An 18,584-nucleotide genomic window follows, 5' to 3' on the forward strand; every position below is an offset into this window, starting at 1 on the left:
TATTATACATATGGATTGCTCAGAAAAGTAAATGTCGGAATTCTGAATATGACTGCATCGCAAATTATCTATATATCACTTAGGATACACTGAGCACTGAGATTCAATGCCCTCATCCATAAAATGAAAGTATTTAACTGAATTCAATTAAGGCAGCATTTTCAAGGACATAAAGGTGGCGCCAGATTAATCATGCCCATTCTTATGATGGTAAGCATTAGAAGCAGCAGTTGGCAATAAAAGTGGTTTACACAGGTGAACATGTCGACATTTCAGTGTTTCAAAACTCTGCTAATACTTTCCCGTCAATACCACTGCCACTTATGAATTAGTGCAATATGCAATTATGGGACCACAAAAAACCCCAGAACACCGAGCCCGAGAAACTCCTGTAAGCTAGAACAAGAACATACTTGAATACCAGCAAAGGAATAACAAACCTGATGTGCTTTGTCAGTTTACGAGAAAACACTTTTAAAATAGCTTAGATTGTCTGCATAAACTTGGTCAGTTGTGATTTTAGCTGTTTTTCTAATTACATCGGAACAGTAGTAGTGTTTTTTATTTAATTTAATTTTTTTCAGTGTTTCAAAATTCATTGTTTATTTTTTGAAAAGATTTTTATTTATTTATGTGTGTGAGAGAGAGAGAGAGAAAACAACTGGGTGGGGGAGGGTGGAAGGGCAGAGGGAGTCTGACAGGAATCTATCCCAGGACACTGGGATCGGGACCTGAGCTGAAGGCAGAGGCTTAAACAACTGAGCCACCCAGGTGCCCCAGAATAGTAGCAGTTATATCTAGATCCTAAGTAGAAGAGAAATAGCTTATCACCAGTGTGACAAGATCTACACAAATCTTCCATCTTATGGGAAGGGTTGGTGAGGTATGCTCTCCACCATTTTTGCTCAGATTTGCAACCACTTTCAGGTATATTTTTGTTGGTTATACCTCAGAGTGGATGCTGGGACATAGGGTATTAACTACTTTTTCTAGATACTCTCAATAATTTATAATATGAATGGTTGAAATGAATTCTTCTTGGCAGTAGGTAGGAGAAAAGATCAAAACAATGTTGATTGATATTTTCTTGTTGCTTAGAAGAGATCCGAGATCCTTCTGATTTTTCTTTTTCTTCTTCTTCTTCTTCTTCTTTTTTTTTTTTTTTTTTGGTCTTTTGTTATCCTCTTTATGAAGACTTTTCAAGTGTTTAGCCCATGTGTGTTCAAAGATTTATTTGAGAGAGAGAGAGAGAAAGAGCATGAACAGGGAGCGGAGCAGAGGGAGAGGGAGAGAGAAAGAGAGAGAGAGAGAATCTCAAGCAGACTCTAAGCTGAGCACGAAGCCAGACTTGGGGCTGGGTCCCTCGACCCTGAGATGAGGACCAGAGCTGAAACCAAGACTCAGTCTTTTTAGATACAAAATTTAAGTCAAATGCATGTTGAGTAAATATATCCTCAGAACCTATCTGCCTTTTTTCTCTTCTACTAATGTCTTGGATAACCATAAGGTGTTAAGTCTGATATAGTCAAATTAATCAATCATTTGCTCCATGGTTAGGGCTATTTGTGTCTTATTTAAGAAATATCTGTCCTCACAGAAATGACAATATTTTTGTTCTTTATTTTCTTTATTTTCTCAATATTTTATCATCAAGTATTGTCTTTTATTTTTTTGCAATTCACATTTCAGTCTGCACTCCATGTGAAATTAATTTTTGTGAATGGAGTGCACTAAAGAATCTTTTTTTATCTCTATCATTGTACTAAAACCACTGTCCTAATCATTACAGCTTTATAGTATCTCTTAATTCTATCAATATAAATCCTCTTTTGTTTGTTTCATCAAATTGCCTTGGTTCTTCTTAGCCCTTTGCATTTCTCATGAGTTTTAAAATAATTTTATCAATTTAAAAGCAAAGCAAAACAAAACAAAAAAACCTCAGCAGTGTGTTGCATTCAATCTATTTTTCAATTGGGAAAGAATATATTATAATTAAACTTTTGATCCATCAACACACTATATGCCTCCATCTATTTAGAGATTTAATTTTTATCAATAATAATCTGCAGTTTTCAATGTAGATATTAGTTACTTTAATTTTATGGATGCCTAGCTAACTGATATCTTTTTTAAGTTTTTTTTTTGAGATTTAGGAATATTTGAATGATTTTTATATATTGACCTTTTATTGAGCAATCTTGCTAAATTCACTAATTAATTTTAGTAGTTTGTAGATTTTCTGTATAATAAATCATATTGTCTTCAAATAAAGATACTTTTATTTCTTCCTTTTCATTTATACATTTTATTCCATTATGTTACCTTTTTGCACTGACACATTAAATAATGATTATAGAAGACAGCCTCACTTTTTTCCCAATTTCAAGACAGAGTTCTCAATATTTTATCATCAAGTATTGTCTTTATTATGAGTTTGCTTGCAGATACTCTTTTTTTTTTTTTGCTTGTAGATATTCTTTATCAGATTAAGAAATTCCACTTCTGTTATTAGTTGAGCATTTAACATAAATGTCTTCTAAACTAAATGCCTTTTTAGCATCTATTGAGATGATACTATAATTTCCTTTTTTTCTGTTAATGTAGTGAATTATACTTACAGATTTGTAAATATTAGAGCCACCTTGTATAACTGAATAAACTCCATTAATGATGGTATATTATCCTTTTCATACATGGTCAAATTGGGTATGCTAATACTAAATTTAAAATTTTTTATCTTTGTTTATAGAAAGAATTTAACTGTAACTTTTCCTTCTTGTAATGATTTTGTCAACTTTGTATGTCAAAATTATCTAACCAGCCTCCTGAAAAGTCTCAGTGCACATTCTTTTTTGTTCTATTCTCTAAAACTGTAGTGTAAAATGGAACTATTTCTTTCTTACATATTAAGTGAAATTCATAATTGAAGCTAGGGATTCTGATAGTTTCTTAATAAGAAGGTTTTCCATTAACACCTTTGCAGGTTTTTTAATTTACTTATTTTTATTTGACAGAGAGAGAGAGAAAGGATGTGCACAAGAAGGTGGAGTGGCAGGCAGAAGCATGTTTCCAGCTGAACGGAGATCCCGATATGGGGCTTGATCCCAAGGCCCTGGGATCATGACCTGAGCTGCAGGCAGACACTTAACCCACTGAGGCACCCAGGTTGCCCCTGCCCAAACATCTTTACAGTTTTGATAGACATCGAAGATACTGAACTAATTAAGTTTTGTATTTCTTTTTCTGTTGATTTTGCTACATTATATTTTTTAACAAATATACTTATTTTATCCAAATTGCCAGATTGGCTATAATTTATTCATAATAAATCACTCAGAAACTATTTCTTGGAAAGTAGTCAGATTCCTTTTATTCTTTCTATTCAAATTAGAAATTAAAATACTTGCACCAGAAAAATGAAACTGGGACAAAATAGCAGGAGGAGAGGGGGCTCATCATTATGCAAAGAAAGCCAAACCAACTTTCAACATTATATTGTTCTGCCAGAGCAGATCCTGTGTGTGTGTGTGTGTGTGTGTGTGTGTGTGTTCTTAAAAATATGTAGAGTAAATCTGAAACCCAAATGTCATATGTTAAATATGGGAGATTAAGCACATGTGTTTCTCTTTTTTTTCACATGTGTTTCTCTTTGCTGATTAGTCAGTTTCTCTAAATTATGAATGAACAGGCACAAAACATCAAGAACAGATAGGATAGTTGAGGCAATAACCTACGAAAAGTTAATTTTAGAAAAAAGGAGTTTGGGTAAATGTGTGGTAACATACTTAGGAAATTGGAGAAAGCTGCATCCTAATTTGTTTTGATGTGTTTCCATCTATCACGATTTTCATTCCTGATGCACCAAATATTATCTTTCTTTTTCCAATGGGATCCTCTTCCAGTTGGCTCCTGCTTACTTTAGATGTGACCCCACTAGCTCTGAAAGCTTCTTTATTCTCTGGTATGTGAAGCTGGTTCAGATCCATCTTACATATTTTCTGCTCCCAATCTGAAATTGTGTTTTTGTTTTTTTCCAAGAAGTCTTAGTTCCTGTGAGTTGAAAAGAACTATTTAGAGATCGTAATCTGGGCACTCAGTGTGATCAAGTCTAATGAGCTGTTCACTTTACCCCAAAATAACCCTATCAGTACTGTTCGTTTGGTATGACCCATTTCAGGTTCATTCTCCTCAAAGTAGTCTTGCTATTTGACTCTTCAATCATTCTTGTGTGTTCTATGCATTTCTCTTGGTTGAGTAAATGCTTTCAAGAATATACATCCCTGCTCCCCCAGAGTTTAGAGATCTGACAACTGAATGATCTCATTGTCATGTTGTTTAGAAACTCTAAGGATTCAATGTCCTGAAGTGTGACACATGAGAGGTTATGAACAGAATTTAAGAAAGAATTTAATGTGATAGTGTCACAGTCTAACATTCTTGGATAAGGGCAGTGTAGAAGATTATTTTTAATTGTCATGATGTTACTATTGATGACAGGATGAGAGAGTTTGTGGTTATTTGTATTCTCACTACGATAAATACTACTTCCTGATAAAGGTTTCTGTTCTTTTTTTGTTTTTGTTTTTGCTTTGTTGTGCTTTGTGTGTGTGTGTGTGAACTCTGAAGTCTAATTGTCAGCCAACAAGTGTACTATAGCTTGTAACTATATTCCCACAAATATGATAAAAATATAGATTTGGAAGAAATAGCATACATAGTTACTTCTTCAAGAAAGTCTAATGATTTCAAGAGATAAAAATGGTATCAGTGCTAAAAGAAGGTAAAAAAAAAGAACACAAAATAAAAAGCTGTGAAATAATGTAACATAGATCATTCATACATGGTTTTAGAGGAGAGGAATGGATTGGAAATATATCCATTCATTTATTAATTCATGTATTACTTATACATCTTATTCCGAAGATGTTGATTTATAGAAACATATATAGTATAAAAATACAATGAATTACAATGCCCAATAATATCAAATTAATGAAGAAATTGTATGAAGAGAAATTTGACAAGTACTAATCCTTTTGAAATATGCACAACTAATGAACTAAGGCTTCCACTTCCATTAATTTACATAAAGAATGTGAACCTAAAGCTTTAATAATAAAGCTGTTTACCACAATGCTATTTGTTGTCATGGTAGTAATGTGTGTACTGCTGAACAAAGCGTAACTATTTAGCCATAAGAAAATAACTAAATGATGATACATTTATTATAAAACCACTAAATATGTTTTCAAATAAGGTTTAATGACATGAAATGATCACATAATATTAATTTTAAAAATATATAAAATTATGTTTTAGCATATTTCAAATCTGTTAAAATAATCAAAACCATAAAATTCATAGAAAATGTAATATGAATAGATCCAAATATCTGAAGTGGTTATTTTGGATGGTTATTGGTTATTTACAAATAATTTGAATTTGTTTTATATTATTTTTTCTATTTTTCAGTGATTTCTAAAAGGATTTCCTCTGCAGGATTACTTTTTGTGAGATAAAATTTTATTGCCACCTTTAGAATGTAATACATGCAATAATTAGGATATATATAGTAGGAAGAAGGAGAAATAGGGTAGCAAAATTTAAAAAATAATTAATTAATCCATTTATCAACTTACAGTAGTAATTAGCATGCTTTCAAGTATTTTAAAGCTGCTAAAATGGACCAGAGATTTGGGCTCAAATTTCCTACTAATCAGGTAAACAAAGACACAGAAAATTTTTTATATGATTGGCCATATAAATAAGAAAAAAGCAAAGCAAGTACTCTGAGGAAATGCAATTATTCCTTGTAATGGGCCTTAAGAGAATTTCTGCTGGACTTTATAAGACAATACTGAGTTATTGTCAAACAGAATAGATAGGATGTCTTTGTTTAATGGAAAGGATTTCAACTAAATTTTTAGGTTTGAATATTTAAATAGGTGGAGAAGACACTGGATAGAGACACTTCAGACAGAGAAAACAACAGGAACAAAGCTATAAAATGATGAATGAGCTCAACACGTTTCAGGTCACTTAAGATGGCAAGAGTAGAGGGTTTATATTGGAGAGACATTGATAAAGTAAGACATGAAAATGTCAAACATAAGGCTCCTGGGGATACAGATGAAATTGGAGATAGAAAGAGAGGGGCAAGGGAGAGGGAAAGAGAAAAAAAAAAGTGCACTAAGTTCCATTGGAGAGAAGGAGTATGCATTAATGTCTTTAAAAAAAAGTATTGGTCAGGGGCACCTGGGTGGCTCAGTGGGTTAAGCCGCTGCCTTCGGCTCAGGTCATGATCTCAGGTCATGATCTCAGGGTCCTGGGGTAGAGTCCCGCATCGGGCTCTCTGCTCAGCAGGGAGCCTGCTTCCCCTCTCTCTCTCTGTCTGCCTCTCCATCTACTTGTGATTTCTCTCTATCAAATAAATAAATAAAATCTTTAAAAAAAAAAAGTATTGGTCACATTTAGAAGAAAAATAGTCAAATAAAATTAAATTTTGTGTATTTAGAAAGAAAACTTTATAACATCATAAAACAGCTAGTATTTATTGACTTTTCAGGGAGTGCTGAAAGTTCTGATTAACTTATCTTTAATCCTCACAAATTTTTCAAGATGAGAGTATTTATTCCCATTTTAAAGATAAAAGCATTAAATGGTTGAGTCTGTTGCCAAGATTGTACAGCAGGTAAGTGGTAAAAATAAGGTTTGATAGCTGTTCTGCCTAGTTCCAGTGCTTATATTCATTTCCATTTACATATTGCTGTAGCTAAAAGGGAAGGTTCTGGGGCACCTGGGTGGCTGTCAGTTAAGTGTCTGCTTCGGCTCAGGTCATGATCTCGGAGTCCTGGGGTTGAACCCCACATTGAGCTCCCTACTCAGGGGCAAGTCTTCTCCCTGTGTGATCTCTCTCCATTTCCCTCAAATAAGTAAATAATATCTTTAAAAATAATAATTCTTATGCCAAAGAGACATATTAAAAAAAAAAAAAAAGAAAGAAAGAAAAAGAAGGCGGTGGCTCTGGATTCAGATATATGAATTTAAAACTTGGCCCATTGGGGCACCTAGGTGATTCAGTTGGGGTAAACAGCTGCCTTCAGCTAAGGTCATGATTCCAGTGTCCTGGGATTGAGACCCACCTCCTAGCAGGGAATCTGCTTTTCCCAATCCAATTCCTCCTGCTTGTGTTCCCTCTCTGGCTGTCTCTCTCTGTCAAATAAATAAATAGAATCCTTAAAAATAAATAAATAAATAAACATTAAAGAAATAAAAATTGGCCTATTGGCTGTTAGAATACCTTGGTATTCCCATTTCCTTGTCTTATGAATGAGTATGGTAATAATGTCATATACCTTACAAGTTAGCTTTGAAGATTCAAAGATTTTCTTGTTTATAACATATCTAAAACAAAGCCTGGCACATAGCATTTACCTCTCATTGTGTTTTTCTATCTCTTCTCGCCTTGAGCCAAATGTGGTGGAAAATACAGAAAAATAAGATTGTAATTTATTACTCTGAAATAAAATATTTAACAAAATAATTCTCACCTCCAAGTCTCTTAATCTCACCATATTTTTAAGACCTAACAGAAATACCATAATTTTTCTGGGAAGTTTTTTGTCACTATCCTAATACCCACAACTCCCATGGGTTAGGAGTCCCACCTCATGCTCCCATAGCTGACAAGACTCATTTTGTTTATTTATGTATCCCCAAAGTGTGACAAATTGTAGGTACATAATAAACTTCTTATAAATTATGAAGGGAAATTTTAAATTTCAGTCATTAGTCTTAAAAGAAAATAAATTCCTTAAAACATACAGAGTGCTTCCTCAGAACTCAAGTGCGTAAACCATAAAATTCCCAGAAAGGTTTTCAAAATTTTATTTTAACACTTAGGTAAATAAACTAATCTAAGGAGTATAGACACTCTATTATTCCTGTAAGAGCCTTTTTGAATTTGGAAGTTAAGTAAATACAGATAGTATAGAAAATAATAGGCAGTCACATCAAATAAACTTTGAAAAGTAAAGAAAACTTTTGAAAATTAAAAATAAAAGAAATAAATTAGAAAACAGCAAAAGATAAATTATAAGAAAAAAATTCAATAGTATAAGAAAAAAAATTCAAATAACAATATATTTTTTGTGAGAAAAACATTGGAGGCCCGAAAGAAGGGACACATTTTTCAAATGCTGACAAAAGAATTATCAGTCCTGAATCTTATATCCAGCAAAAATATCCTTCAGGAATGAAAGGGAAATTAGACATTCTTAGATGAAAGAAAACTAAGAGAGTTTGTCACTTGTAGATCTCCCTTAAAAAAATAAAAAGGAAAAATGTAATTCTTTAAACAGAAAGAAAATAATAAAGAAAGCACTTTAAAACATTAAGAATGAAGAAAGAATAATGAAAAAAGTGAATATAAATGTTTCCCTTCTCCTCTTGATTGTTTTGAACTATATTTGACAGAACATAAAATGTAACATTAGCTGATATGGATATAAATATTTGTAAAAGAATATTTAAGATAATTACATTATGAATAATGGAAGACTAAGGGACTTAAGAGGAGGTGAAAGTTTTACATTTCATGTGAACTGATAAAATGTCAACACCAGTACTTCTTTGTGATGATGGAATAAGTTTTACTCTTGACTGAGGTGGCCTTTAGAAGAATCTACGTTTATGTGTGTTAAAGTAACTTAGAATTCTATACCTACACTGTATAAGTATGAATTCCTGGTTTTGATTTTTACTATAGTTATATAAGACGTAGTCACTGCAGGGGTGGGGGTAGTGTTGGCACTGAGTGAAGGGTATACATGGATCCTCTATGTACTATCTTTGCAAATTCCAAAAAAATCTGTAATTATTTAAAAGCAAAAGTTATAATACACACACACACACACACACACACACACACACACACACACTCTTGCTTGGAAAAACAAAGAATGTTGGTTTGAAAAGACTTGTTTCTTAGTATACAAACTCTTAAACCATCATTCCATTCAGAATGATCCTTGATTTCAGGTTTCCCAAAAGTTCAGATTCCATAAATAGATTTTATTTTAAACAGATTTTTTTAAAAAATCATTGTACAACTAACCTTTAAGCCCAGTTATATGTCAAAAAAATTGACAGGAAATGTCTGAGTTCTATCTTTTCAAATGATTTTGAAATGGGTGCTCAAATACAAATCAATTTTAGGAAAGAATCATCCACACACTGAGAAGAAGTAAATCAATAAGACTAGGGATTTTTAAGGAAAAAACCTCTAATTTTGAAATATTAGAAACCTAAGGACCTGTTTTCTCTTGAAAACTTTTCCTTTGAAATAATTCTAGATACAGAAGAATTTGCAAAGCTATGTATAAACAAGTCTCATGCACCACGGCCTCTGCCAATGGCAGTCTCTTACACAACTATAGTATACTGCCACAACCAAGAAATTGATAATAATAGAACGGATAGAAGTTATTCAGATTTCAGCTGTTATAAATTATCTCGTGTGCATATGTGTGTGTGTGTAGCTCTATTCAATTCCATGATATGTATAGCATTGTGTAATCACCACCACGATAAAGAGAAAAGGGTTGAAGAATGGATGTGGCTTGTATAAAGGGATAAAAGAGAGTGTTTTATGGCAATAGTACAGTTGAATGAACTGTTTCTTTTTTAACACAAAATGTAGAATTTGTTTCACTTAAAATCTTTAAAACATATTTAGAATAAGGTTTATACTGTTGTTTCTGAGGTGAAATTCTGCATGAATACAATAAAAATAAACAAGCAAGAAAGTGGTACTTTTAAAGGAATAATTTATTAAAATTGCAGTCTACTCTTCTCCTTCCAGACTGTCTTACCATTTAAATTAAAGTGTCCAGGGGAAAAAAGTATTTGACAACAAATAGAATTCAAATGACCTCTTGTGTTTGTTAACCCTATTAATTGCTTTAATATCCAAGGGCCTGCATTTACTGGCACAGAAAGTTCCTGTTATTTATTGCCATTTATTGTGGAAGACCTTTGTTCTTTGTGTTTTTCAGCTCTGTTATTCTTAAAAGCCAGGAACTCTGACAGCTGCTGCCAACCCTGTGCAGTTTGTTTAAAACAATAGGGAAAATTGCCTAGCAACCTCACATCCAGCTTCTGGTACCCTCATGGAGATCACATTCCACACACATTCTGCTCATCTCAATAAGCTCACAGGAGAATACACACACACACACACACACACACACACACACACACCCTACAATCAAAACTAGATTGACCTTCACTTTTCTAAAAGATAAGATGCAGATCAAAACTGAGTTGTTTTTAACACTTAAGAGACCACATAGAGATTTATAGAAATGAATTAGTTCTAATTAGTTCTTCCCTCTATAGATTTTATTGTTAAAGGGATACTTTTTACAAAGGAAGTATGCAACTTCCATTGCTAAAACAGAATAAACATGCTGTTTATACTTTGCTAAATATATAATGTCTTATAACTAGTAATAATGACAAAGTTGAGGGAAATTCAAGTTGATTTTGAGTCAGTTTCAGAGCATGGTAGAGAAATTAAATGACCGTTGTTTGAATCTTGGTAATAGCCAGAATGTTAGGCTGCTCCTTCTCCTATACTCTTACTTCCCAAGTGATTATGATAGATGTTATTACAGAAAAGTGTTAATGGAATTAGTAAGAAGATAACTATACCAAAGAGCTAGAAGACTGGACTTAAACTCTGTAATTAGGTGGGTTTCTTCACTTGTTTTCCCTACCAATGTTGATTTGAACAATCACTTAATTTCTTTATATCAATATCCTCATCAGCAAAATAGGACTTAAACTAAATAATCACTGAAGTCCCCTCTCATCGAACATTCCATAATGCCATAAATGGCATTGATCTTCTACAAGACTGTTTTATACAAAAAAGTAAGAAGGAGAAAATGGTTGTTATAGTCAGTTTTGTTTTGTTTTGTTTTGTGTTCTTCTTATTTAACTATGCCATCAGACCAAACATTACTATCTACAAAACTGGAAGATAAAAATGGGTTAGATGCCCACAGATACCTATATACCTGGGTAAGATGTCATGAGTACAAACAAGCACAACTATTCCATATAATAATAAAAGTTACATATACAATTTCCTACAAAGTTTTGGGAAACGATTTCCTCAAACCAAAGCAGTAAGAATGCAGAGGTCAGAAACTACAGCCTGTGGACCAAATCCATCCTGTCACCTAATTTTGTAAATAAAGATTTATTGGAACATGGCACACTCAGGCTTTTGTATATTGTGTATGGCAGCTTTCCTGCTCCAATGGCAGAGTTAAGTAGTTAAAACAGAAGCCATATGCCCCCCAAAGCTGAAATATTCACTATGTGGTTATTCACAAAAATGTTTGTTGATCCCTATTGTAATTACGAGAAACTTTCCCATATTTATTGGACTTAAAATTAGTCACCTCAACCATACTGTTTATATAACAATGAAAGAAAAAAATTGTAAGCATTAAACTATAGAATTTAAGGTTCTAGGTACTCTTTTGTTTCAAGAGAAGAAACAGAAATAAATTAAAGAATGATTTTGACTGAAGAGAACTGATTATGTGTTTGTCATTAATTTCTCAAGGTGAGTTAAATATTATATTTAGGTTTTCTCAAATATTTAGAGCTAAATATTTAAAAACTGGAAACATCAAAGTTACTACATTTGGAATACAATATCTATGCAGGGGGTGTGATATGAGAATTTGAAGCCCCTTAATAAAACACACTAATCCTAAGGAAAATGTGGACTTTGAGGGCCCGGACTTCTTCAATATAACTGACATTAATAAAATTCATTGTCATGGTTGTAAACATATATACATCAGCAATGTAAGGCTTTCCACACTGCAATACACTTTGCATATGCCTTACTGTGATTAGAACAGTATTGTTTGATTTCTCAGCCACAGATTACTCATTCTGAAGCAGCTAGCAGAATCTTTAAATGGAAACAGAAAAATATTGAATCAATGGAGAAAGGACTGTTTTTCTTTTTTTTTTTTTTTCTTCCTTGTTGTTAAGCCCTTCTATCCAACACCTGAAATAGCAAATTACAGGGAGATAGAGTTTAATCTTGCTAGGAATTTCTTCAACATGGAGGTCATTTTTGTTCTTTGAGATATAAGGTAGGTAATGTGTCATCTCTTGATGTTCTACGAATCCTGTGATTTAATAAAAATGGTCATCGCTGAGTAACAGATACAAACCTGCTCCATTGCCATGGGATTAGGACGTGGTATTTAAGAGATTGGAAGAGTGGACTGCATCTATCTTTTTTCACCAACTGGCAGCTATGGGGAGATCTCTATGGTCATCTAGCTATAGTCCCAAATGCCCACTGCCATGGGAAGTGATGTTGTGACGTGAGATGACTGAATTCCTGGGAGCCTGCTCTGAAGGGAGAAGGGCAGTAAAAGAGGGATTCAAAGGAAGGAAAAGAAAGATGAGGAGTGGAAGGAGCAGTATTGAACTCTACAAGTAGAGAGGAACTGAAGAAAGGTTACAATTTTTAGTTACGGTCTCCAGGTAAAAATGCTCTTGATTGGAGTGGTCAGAGGAAATGGTGATAAATCAACAGGAAAATCAACAGGAAAAAGAAAGAAAGAAATTGATGGATTTTGTGAGATGATGTAAGGCTCATTTTGCTATCCAGTTACCACTGGAATTCTACTATGGCTAGGCTTCTTGACTCAGCTCTAACCTTTTACTCTTTGGCCTTGTTCCTAGTCATGTGCACTGCTTATCAGCTTCTCATGTTAAACTTTTGTCACTGTGGAGATCCTCTAATCCGATTACCCTTTTGCTGGCTACCTTGGGTCAACATAATCTCTGTGATGGTGAACATTTAGTACCTCCTTTTTTTTAAGTCTCATTCTCTTCTCTACTAATAACAGTCAAGTTACTTGGAGACTGATGTCCTGAATCTCATGCTCTTTTGCCTTTGAATCTGCTACTTACCCATGAATTTCTCTGATTTTGATTCTACCCAATCACTCAGATTCTGCCATCCTGCCTACATGTGTTTTGCTTTTGCTGCCATCTACTGGGAAACCAACTACTTTATCTCAGGCCCTTGCTTGAAACTCTTGTGCTCACCAGACAATGCCCTTTATCACCTAGAGCTGGGTTCTGCCCAGGACCTGACCTACCCAAGCTGGTAGAACTGCTCCCCTATCTAAGTTGTCTAATGAAGCTCCAAATACCCAGGAGAAAGAATGCTAGAAATCATTGAAATGGAAATGGCAGCATAAATGAGAAGGTAAATTTGTTTTCCCTTTCTGTTAATTTGATTTAAAGTGTAATTTCCCGTGTGTGTCTTTTGCCACATCCCCAAAGACCTGCCTATCTTGGTTACAGAAAGTTTGCTAATGTTAAGCTGATATTGGTGAAGAGGCCAGTTTCTATACAGAGTCCGTATAAAGGAAGCAAATGAACATTGGCATTTCGACTGGACAGACTTGATATTAAACTGTGGTACCACCGTTAATAAGCAGTGTAACCGAGAAAAAGTTATGCAATTAATTCTGAGTCTCAGTTCCTTCTCTTTAATATTATGGCAATACTACTATCAACCAAGTAAAATTTGTGAAAAATAAGAATTCATGTAAAGTGCTTATCTCTGTGCCAGGTACAATAGACCTCACTAGTATGTGGGATCATAGATGGCACCGTTCCGCACATATCAAAGACAGAATGCATGGGCTCAAATTATTATACAGCAGAATGAAAACACTCCCTTTCTCCTTTTCTAAAACATAGTTCTAGTCTATGACATCATCTTCATTTTTATCTCTCTTTCTTGCCTAAAAGAATTCTTTGTCCACACAGGATAATTCATGTATGTCATTGCCTAACTAGACACCTGCCAAAGGAAGAAATAGAATTTAAAAGGAAAGCTAAAGGAGCTCTGGAGTTCTCTAATGCAGAGGGAAAAGTCATGTATTTTTTGTAGCCATTCATATGCAATTTAAGGGAACTTGCATTTCAGTGATTTATACTGTATCTCCCGGTTTGGATTTTACAATTTCAAGAACCATGTGTAAATCATCAGAAGAGACATGGCTGATCAGGTTGAAAGAAGCTATTTTGTAAGGGAAGCTCATTAACAGACTCTTAACCCAACAACATTTGTCAGCAATGTTGTCCTTTCTATATCTTTGGCAAGCATACTGCTAATTGTGCATGAGAAATAGAATATACCTACGACTGAAGAAGAAATTCCTGCATATTTAATTGGTGTCTGGTACTCTTTTCTGACCTATGCCCTCATAAAATTTCCTGTTGAACAATTGCCAACTTGGACCAGGACCAACTTCATGTAAAGTAAATTCACTTACTCTTGCAATTCCAATATATTAATAAAACTGGTCAACAGAAATGGCAAAGTGGCAAGTCCTACTCTGATGGTTTGGACTCAGAATTTAGTGGTAATTGTTCTTCTGAATGTAAACAGGTTGAATAAAGTTTAAAGGCTTCAAAATTAAGGAAAACTTTGCCTGTTGAGGTTTGTGTTTACCTTGAAACCTGAAATTTTCAAAATATATTCACCCAATTATCTTTAGAGCTGTTGAAGAAATAATGATGATAGTCCATACCCTTCCAGCAAGAACAAGAGTTAACAGAATTTATTACTGTGCAGTAAGGAAAGGGAAAAGAACATTGATGACCAATTCTTTTTTTTTTTTTTTTTAAGATTCTATTTATTCATTTGACAGAGAGAGATCACAAGTAGGCAGAGAGGCAGGCAGAGAGAGAGAGAGGAAGAAGCAGACTTCCCGCCGAGCAGAGAGCCCAATGCAGGACTCCATCCCAGGACCCTGAGATCATGACCCGAGCCGAAGGCAGCAGCTTAACCCACTGAGCCACCCAGGTGCCCTGATGACCAATTCTTAAAAATTCCTTTGTCCTCAATATTCCATCAAATGCTCCAATTCCAATGCCTTAGTCTGCACAGGCTGCCATCATGAAATAGCATAGACTGGCTGGCTTAAATAACAGATACTTATTTCTCACATCTTTGGAGGCTGGGAAATCCAAGATCATGGTGCTAGCTAATTTGATCGCTGTGGTGAGAGCTCTGTCCTTGGCTTGCAGATTGTCTCTTTTACACTGTGTCTTCCTGTGGGGAATAGAGGAAGAGGGAACTCTTTTGTGTCTTTTCAAATAAAGGCATTAGTCCTATCAAATTAGGGCCTCACCTTGATGACCGCATTTAACACTAATTACCTCCCATGGGTCCTATCTCCAAATATAATCACATTGAGGTTAGGGATTTCAACATACAAATTTTGGGGTGCACAATTTGATCCATATCACTCAATTTGTGATAGTCTAAAATGATCATGAATTTGTGTAAGTTCCATTAATAGGTGAGAAATTGTCGGAGAACTAATTACTCAAGCTTAAATCTTATAATCTCAGTGTCTAAAGAACACCATCTTTACCTACTGTTGTTAATAACTGACTTTGTGGTTGTTATTAGTAGGAAAATCAACCAAGTACATTTTAACAATGTTATAAGCTTAGTTATTCATCCAGATAGTTAATTAGATACCAAACCTCTAATCTCATCCTGTATATCACCGTATCTCTTCCTCTTCCCTTTTTGATTCTTACTACAACTCCTCCTATTGTTAAGTGAATAGCACTTTTCTGCTTCAAAGGGAAAGAAACAGAAAAGGTGCTCAAATATTTTATTTGTTTTTAGCAGTAAATTGCTTGTGTGTGACTTACTATCAATTATCTTCCCTTAAGCAATGTCTGAAGTGCTGCTCTAGTTGCCTGGGATTATTACCTCAGTGATGCCTGTTGGTGGTTATGTCTCCTTAGCTGGGTGGCACTCATCACTCAGTGCCAGGGTAGTGGTTTTACATCAACATCATTTGCAACTATGGACAAAACCTTCTTTGTTTCTGTTTAAATATTATACCAATCTAGTCTTGCCTGTGCATTGGAACGAGGTTTAGCATAAAGATGGAGGGGGTTCAAATGCAATCTGAAAATAATACTGGCAAATAGCTTTGGGACTTATTGTTTAAAGTTAACATACATTTATTTAACAGCATTTTTTTTAGATTTATTTATTTATTTATTTGACAGAGATCACAAGTAGGCAGAGAGGCAGGCAGAGAGAGAGAGAGGGAAGCAGGTTCCCTGCCGAGCAGAGAACCCGATGCGGGGCTCGATCCCAGGACCCTGGGATCATGACCTGAGCTGAAGGAAGAGGATTTAACCCACTGAGTCCCCCAGGCGTCCCAACATACATTTATTTAAGATATTGAATTATACCTTCAAAAAGCCATCCTATAAAACTGGGAGGTTCCAAAAAATAAAGAGGTAAAATATATTTGCATCTGTTAGAAAGTCTGAACCATAACATTTTATAAATTATCTCTTTGACTCAATTTCATCTTTTAAATGAAACTTCTTTTAGAAATGCATTGCTTATCTTGGTCCCAATAAAATTCATCCCTAAAATGAGAGTAGAAGAGTTTCTTCCACTATAAGCTGTATATATCTCTCAGCAGAAGCCTGTGAAAGTAATAAACTTATCTCTGTTGTGAAGAGTCACTGCTTATGGTGTGGGCAGAGATTTGGGGGTTGGAGGTTATTGAGAAAGTGCAAAAAATCCCAAGATACTTTCAGGTATAAGTGCATGAGAAATGGTTTCATGATATTTTGTGAATGGGGTCCTTAAGTCTCCTCTTATTAAGCACTGAACATAAGGAATTAATAGACATCATTAAATCATACCAAAACTTTCTTCAAATAGAAAGCTCTATGTTAAGAGGGTAAATGTGTTTTGAAAGGGAGAAACTAAGCCAAGTGCATGAAATCTAATTTTTTCAACTTTCCTAATGATAAACATTTTCTCTTAATGGTAAAATGTGGTAAAAAAAAAAAAATAACACTACGTATGGTAAGAAATAAACCATGGATTCACAGAAATATGAAGTCTTTATCTGCTTGATAAGAACTTATAAAAAGAATTTTCAAAATTAGATTATTTTCAAATAGCTTACTAAATTCAACTTTTAACTTAATTTAGTTAAGCAATGTAATAAAGTACAAAATATTAAAAAAAAAAACCTTTTTGGAGGTTTGCTGAATAATAGATGGAATTACAGTAGACAGGTAAATGTGGAAAACTTGGCCAAGATCCTGTTGGCACTTTAGGTTCATTAAAAACATTTAAAAGAATGTCCATTTGTTAAAAAAAAAAAAATGGTAAAATCATTGATTTGACCTTTTGCTTAGTGGGAGTGTGAAAATTGGATCTTGGAGGCAACAGATGAGAATGGGATTGATTTAGGCCTTTGAAGTAAAATAATATCTCCAGACAGTCATGCCATGGAAGCCACAAAGCAGAGAGTGAACTCAATAAAACACTGTGGATAAGAATATATATTATGTGAAGGATCTAGGAAAGTTAATAGCAGAATATTTCAGCCATGTCTCATAGACAAGGACCTACCATCTGGAGAACAAGATGATTCAAAGGTAGATGCCAAGAAAAATTTTAAAGGAAATAGAGAATATAAAAACATTTCTGGGCATATCTGGTAGGCAGAGACTCACTCAATCATGGAAAATAGCAAGTTGTTTAAAAATGATTAAAATTTTTATTGCAAAATGTCAAACACCACCCATTAATAAACTATGGCTAATTAAAGAAAGTGTTTCTAGAGAAAATAAATTGGTTCTTTTGTATTATATGTCTGACATTATGTTTACATTGTCAATGTGTTTACTATAATATTTTAAATTTAATGCCTAGTATTTGAATCCTTATTGTTGTGTAATGCTGCCATAATGTTCCCTCTTCCTTTAATATGGAGTAGCTGCTTTTAAATGGAAAGCTGTAGCACATTTAAAAAGAAAACTGAAGGTGGTCAGATCTGAATGAATAAACCCAACCAGATCACTTACATACAGTTTTACTAAAGCTGTGCTTTCCTTGTTGCTTGCTGGACTAATATAATCTGTCATGGCAGCAGGGAGGTCTCTAAGACATTCACATTCCTTTCTAATGAGTTAACTTTCTACCCTGTAGCAATATCAGATGTCTTTTAAATCAAGCAAGGAGAAGCTGTATGCTAGAGGAAATGACCTGGGGAGCCTTGAGTTTATCATGGGTTTAGATTTTTTTTTTCCTTTTATAACTACACTGAGAGCAGTTAGTGATACACCATTGTGTTTGATCTAAAATTCTTAAATCAGGGCGCCTGGGTGGCTCAGTGGGTTAAAGCTTCTGCCTTCTGCTCAGGTCATGATCTCAGGGTCCTGGGATCAAGCCCTGCATTGGGCTCTCTGCTCAGCAGGGAGCCTGCTTCCCCGCCCACCCCCACCCCCGCCGCCTGCCTCTCTGCCTACTTGTGATCTCTGTCTGTCAGATAAATAAATAAATCTTTAAATAAAATAAAATAACATAAAATATTTGAATCAAGAAACTAAGATTAGTTTGAAAATAACTTGTTTAAAAACCTAGAGTATTACAATATTGATGCTCATAAGAGTCTTAAATATGT

Source organism: Mustela nigripes, chromosome 1 (assembly GCF_022355385.1).
Source record: "Mustela nigripes isolate SB6536 chromosome 1, MUSNIG.SB6536, whole genome shotgun sequence".
In the NCBI taxonomy this organism is placed as follows: Eukaryota; Metazoa; Chordata; class Mammalia; order Carnivora; family Mustelidae; genus Mustela; species Mustela nigripes.